Genomic DNA, 6,381 nt, shown 5'->3' on the forward strand with positions numbered 1-6,381 from the left:
ACTTCTGGCATATACCACATAGGACAAATGCACGCTGCCGAGACATGTGTGTTTTTCGAGGAATCTTCGTGGGTAGCACGATCAACACGGAAGGCACGAGCGACAGGAGTGCAACCCGCGCACGTTAAACACGCCAACACGAAAGCAAGATACGGACGACAGGGGTGTAAGCTGCGCCACACGAGCAGATTTGATGATTTCCGACTGACACTGTTGCAACGGGCACTAAAACATCGCACACTGCACATGTGTCGCTCGGAGATTGCGTCAACGATGTCTGAGGCTATATAGTTGATGTGAACGACAGCAGGAACTTATTTAAATTGAAGTGACGGCGCAGGTAGCACGGGGAGCAGCGAAATGCGTAATTCACGGTTTTTATGAGAGGTAACTGAAGTGAAAATCGTTCGAATAGCGTCACCGCAACGGCTTTTTATAGCGTTAACATTTTCAGATCTCGAAGGCCATGCTTTTGCTGGCTGCAGATAGCCGAAGCGATTCAAATTGAAAATGCGTTATAGAATTTCTTTCTATGCCAAGCTATAGCTTACAATATAGACTTATCTTTGGTTCTCTTTGTCTTGCAACAGCTATGCGCAATTAGGCAGCCGCACAAATCCTCAGATGACGCTAGCCGAGACATTGGCTGGCCCCAACCGACCTGTTCGTGGCGCCACCTACCATCCCGTTTCCTATCCAATCCAATCCAATCAGCCTGTCGCTCTGTTTTCGAGTCGGTCGGGTGTGCGAGCTGCAACGATGTGCTTGTTAGATCGTGTGTTTTTGTGTTTGCTGTAACCAAATGTGACTTAGTTCGCGTGCGCATAAGCGCCACAGACAACTTGTGTCTCGCTGCAAACTCGCCGTGTGCGTGGCGCGCCAGCGAAATGTGGACCAACGATGTTCATGCTGTGGAGTGCGTTCCCTTTGTCTCTGGTTGTCGTGGAAAGTTGGGTGGACGTCGCGAAGAAATAATGCGCGTTGTTAGCGTGCCACTGCTCGTCCACTATGCAACGGTATGTCTGCTGGGAGTAGCATCGAAGCACTGGCAACTTGGAGGCAACTTGGAGGGCGCTTTTCGACCGCGTCGGGCCGTTCAAAAGGTGAGTAACCGTGCTTGCTAACTACACACGTGTTGTGCGTGCTTCTCGTGTGGGCATAGGGTGCCTTGCGAACGTAGGAAAGAGAACTCCCACGACAACAGTGAAACCTATGCCGATGCTTGCTGGGTGTCAGAGTTTAGTTGCGCGACTTAATTGCCATAATGCAGAATTGAAAATCTTGATAAGCGTTTTCTTCTGATGAGAAAGATTACGTTCAGAAATAATCGTGTTCATCATGCGCGCTTGTGCGTGAGCTCCCGTTTTTCTGCTGAAGTCGCATGATAACGACTCATCTACCTCTTGACCGATTCTTACTGCTATGACGTTTCCTCGCGTATAAATGATTCGACGTTGTAGATAATCTCTGCTTAAAAGGTTTTCGATTTACGAGCAGTATTGGGGAAAAAAAATGTAAGCGATCACAGCGTGCTACTAGTACAGGTTTGTTTTGAAGGGGTGTTGCCATAACTTCGACGTAAGTAAACATTACAAGGGATAGTTACTTAAAGTCATGAAAGAAACTCTAGAATCGTTATGTAAACAAACATTCATGTAATGCGCTGCTGCTCTTGCGTGTGAAATTTTGCCTTGTTGAAGGGGTCCCTGTTATCGTGACATTCATCAGTAACTTTGACTTTGTGCTCTGTTGCCACCCTGCACCAGTGCATGCATTGTTTTCATGACTGTTTTTACATGCTCCTTGCATGTGTTCACTATGTGATAGTCTTACTGTGCCACAGCTATAAGTTAACACAGAATTCTCTTTGTAGTGGTGAAGCCGTGACCCACAACAGTGTCCACATAACCCGTGGCCATGGCTGCAGCAACACGGCATGTAATCTGGATGGATATGTCAGGTATGCTTTAAGTGTACGTGTTCACAAAAGTAGGATCTCGGTATCATTAGTGGATAAGTGTATCGACATATTACTTAATGCATCTTGCTAAATAGGCTAAATATTTCTGCAACATCATTCCACTTGCTGCTTACTTGTGTTTGTAGATATTATGCACACATTATCTTGTTCTATTAAAACTACACGTCGCATGTCCTGACGTTTAGTATTTTTCTCGCATCAATTGCTTGGCTGAAGTCCATTTTATTTTTGCCTATTACACAGTATGTTTCTTTTTATCTTGGTTTTATTTGTTTGGAACTGTTTCTTATGCTGTAGCCCATATTTCCCTGTTTTCCTTTCGGCTTATGATACACACATGTGCTGTTTTTGTCCATGTAAGAATTCGAAGTGCAGTGTGCCATATATGTCACAGGTCTAAGCACGCAGTGTGCCTACCATTGTTTAACATTGATATTTACAATCATGTCTGTCTTGTTCTCAGAATGACTGTCACTGGCAAATACACATTTGATGAACTAGAATTTCTTGAAATGAAATAGGAAGGCCAGTATTCATTGTGCTGCAGTTACTTAAGTAGTGAGGTGTTTTCTGGTAAGCTTCCTATTTTTTCTGTCACTTTCTTCGTATTCTTTTCTTTGCAAGCTGCCCTTATTCATGCTGGTAGGCATTGTAGCAGTTGTGAGTGTGTTTACTGCAGCAATGTCACAGCTAGTTTGCACACACTACAGGATGCCAACAGATACCCATCACTGTTTTTGTGCATTTCTGAGAACCAGCTGTGTCCACTCGGCGAAACTTGTAGTGTCCATTTGAATTTACCAATCAGTTCATGTAACATTTCAGGACAAAATTTACGCAGTGAGAGAAGGGAGACTATGCAACATGACCTTGGCTAACAACTGACTGTTTAAGTTGTTGGAAGGACTAACAAAAATAGCACTGGATGTGCACTTGTGTTGTGCACCAGTTAATTTGAGAGGGATGGCAGAAGTTATAATTCAAAGGCATAAAATCATGGTAAATGGTGTCTGCATAAAAAGAAGTAAATAGGCACAGACTAATTTCTATCCCTTGTAATCTACAAAGGATGCCTTTCTTCATGCATTGATAATGGGGGCTGGCTCACACTTATTGTTAATTTATGTGGTGCGCCTGACTGATTTCTCTTGCCAATTTTCAGCCATGAGTGAAAACAGATAAACAATCCTAATCTGGCCTGAAGCCCCATTGCAGATATGTGTGGCCAAGTCGGACGAGCATACTGGTCTTTTGAATGAAATATGGTGATCTCACAGGTACATATTTAGGCACCAGCCAGTCTGCGTTATGTACATTTGACCACATGTGAAAGGAATACAGCACAGTGCCTCTGACACGCACTGGACAAATTTGGTGCTACCTTTAACCAAGCAAGCCTGGCTTGCCTCCTTGCGTTTCTCGATTCAATTTTCAATTCAATCAGTTCATGTAACTTTTCAGGACAAAATTTGCGCAGCGAGGGAAGGGAGACCATACAACATGACTGTTGTGCATATGCTGCCTAATTTATTTTTGCTGAAAATATACGTGCATTGCAGTCCACAAGTGAATTGACAAAAGCACCCAGGCATTGGAGGCTTGCTTAGTTAAAAATACCCAAAATTTGTCTCGTATCTTTCAGGGTTAATGTAGGCTACTCTTTTGACCACGTGCATATTTGGTCCAATTAACATCGGGCACACTGACTAGCCGGTGCCTCAGCATGCGCCTAGGAGAGCACCATAATTCACTCAAAGGACCAGTGTGCTCGTCTTATTTGACCATGCATTGACACGACAAGCTGTGCACTGGATTTAGCTTGTTTATCTGTTTCGTTCGCCTATGGCAACCGACTGATACAACAAAATCAGTGAAGAATACCACAGCCAAAAATGGGACGTGTGTCAGTCGACGCTCATTATGATTGCATGACAAAGAGGAATACTCTCTAATGACGTGGCATAGCAACCACCATGCTTATTTATTAAATTATTTTTATGCAAGCTTGTTTGTCATGCTTCTACGCATTTGTTTTTCAACTTGTGCCCTCCCTCTGAAAGCAATGCTCGGGTGTAAATGATAAAAAACCCCAGAAATGGTGTGGTGTATTTCTTGAATGGGATATATGCCATCATTCAGGAGGCCAACACATGCATGACATAGTAGGCTTGGAATGTATGAGAACTGTGCCCGTAGCTGATGCAAATATTCTATAATGACTGGCACTTGGATGTCTCTGGGATGCATTGGGTTGCCCATACACAAACACTCCTACGCTCATTTCCATGCCAAGTAATTAGTGAGAATTTCTCATTCACGCTAGCAATCCACAGACACTGCTGTCCTTTGTCAAGTGGAAACCGATATAGCTGAAGTAGTTCACGACATGTACACACGCCACAGCTGATCCATGTTGCACATTTGTGCAGCCAAGAGCAATTTCTGCTTACTGTAGTTACTGCTGCACCCAAAGGCCACACAGTGGTTCCTCAACTTTGTGTGAACCGACACCACATAAATTTTTCGCAGAACTAGCTATAACGTCTCCAGACCGTTCTGCAGCAAGTGATACAGCGTGTATTTCTGTGGTTGATTGCCAAGTTTTGTTAATTATCTGTCCTTTCTACCATACAGGGTACACATGCACTTACTTCAAGATGACGACACTCCACCTCAAGAACAGCCTCTCCTCAGTGATAAGTAGCGAGATTAAATGAAAGGGAGATATCACATCCGTAACCAGGCTGATACTGTGTTTTCCTTTCATTTAACCTCCTTCTGCATTTAAGGAAGCATTGATATGCCCAATAAATGTTTTTGTTAAATTTCTTTCGTTGAGTAATGTCTAACATGCAGCATATGTAGGGCCCATGTACATGTCAGAAGTGCTGCATCTTCACTTGACATACATGCATACAGGCTGCATATATATAGCACCAAAGATCGTCACGCACAGGTAACATATTTAAATAAGGTCTGACTGCCATTGGGACACATGTGAAAATGTTACCACACGTGGTGGCCAATTTTGTTATAGGAGTAATACGAGCACCGGCAGTCTAATGTATAAGCTCATTAGAGATTCGCTAGGAAGACGTGAGAAAGTCACAAGAAAACTACTTTGGAGCGCACATTAGGAAGACATCTCATGCTCGCAAGAAAAGCACTCGTCAAGAGTTCTACAGAAAGACGGTGGCCAATATGTTATAGAATGACATTAGGAATACATCAGAAAATTCCAAAGAAACTCATCAGAAAGTCTAATGGCTGTGATGTCAATACTCGTCAGACTCTCACGTGAAACTCGTCTCATATTTTCATAAGGGAAAGTCCACGTTGCGGTTCAAGATTTCTACGTTGAAATGTAATTATCACTAATTATAAACTAACGCTTACCTTGCGCGTACCTCAGTCGAATGAACATCAACTTCGCTGCTGGATTTTTGAGCCAGTAATTTGTTTCTTTTTCTCCCGTCACGTTCCACAGTCATCATGTTGGTAGGCAGCTACGAGTTTGCACGGCTGCAGCGATAAAAACAGAAGGACCAATTCGCGGAGCAAGCATGGCGAGTTCCTTGAATGCAGGGGTTTCGACTTCCCCCAACGGTCGTGGGTACGAGTGCCTTATCTCTACCCTAATTCACGATGCCTTAATTACATTTGCCTTAAGGAACCCCACAGGTTGTGGGTTGGACCTGTGCGGTTCATTAATGTCACAATGTCAATTGGAATCCCACTTGGAGATATGGCTGGTTCGCCTGTATATCCAAGTGGGTTCAACTACCACCAAAGGTTGAGGGTTTGAATACGCATGAATTTCAGTGCCACAACGCCGGTCGGCGTAATGCCGGACATCGTATTTTTCGTCCCATGAGCCATGTAAGGTTCTCATCCTAATAGCATCAAGTTATGTTAATGCGCACAGCAAAATAACAAACTGTTGGAGTTCCAGATCCCAGCTTGTCACGAGGAGCTTTGTTTGTGGGCTGCACATTCATCACGATTTGCAATCGTTTTCTGCTTTTATGTACTGTTCGATGCCATGAATGTGGCCTACTTCATACAGGCCATGATATTTTAAGAGCAGACGCACGAAACCGCGTGGTTGGATTTCTCAGGGGCTGAAAATTAACCTCAGTTCAAAGTCACTGCAAGTGCCACGCGTGCACACTCACGCAGTCGTCTTCAGCAGGGGCCGCTATCTTGTAGAAGTTCGAAAAGCCGTCGTTCGATTTCGCCACACGCGATTGGACTAGATTGGCCTAGGCCGCTATATCGGCGCAGCCTGGACAATCGCGCCAGGCGAAATCGAACGTTGGCTTTTCGAACGTCTACAAGATAGCGGCCCAGGTGTCATTACTGTTAGCACTACTATCGGTCATGCTGCTCACCAGCATGCT

The 6,381-nt window shown here is 44.1% G+C and overlaps 1 long non-coding RNA gene across 1 annotated transcript; it reads left to right on the forward strand.

The window, feature by feature from the left end:
* The first annotated feature begins 690 nt into the window (after positions 1-690).
* On the forward strand, positions 691-4,810 carry LOC135921749 (uncharacterized). Its single transcript, XR_010570605.2, has 3 exons — positions 691-1,103; positions 1,874-1,960; positions 4,616-4,810. It is a non-coding gene; the product is annotated as an uncharacterized lncRNA (long non-coding RNA).
* The last annotated feature ends 1,571 nt before the right edge of the window (positions 4,811-6,381 follow it).

Source organism: Dermacentor albipictus, unplaced genomic scaffold (genome assembly GCF_038994185.2).
Source record: "Dermacentor albipictus isolate Rhodes 1998 colony unplaced genomic scaffold, USDA_Dalb.pri_finalv2 scaffold_16, whole genome shotgun sequence".
NCBI lineage: Eukaryota > Metazoa > Arthropoda > Arachnida > Ixodida > Ixodidae > Dermacentor > Dermacentor albipictus.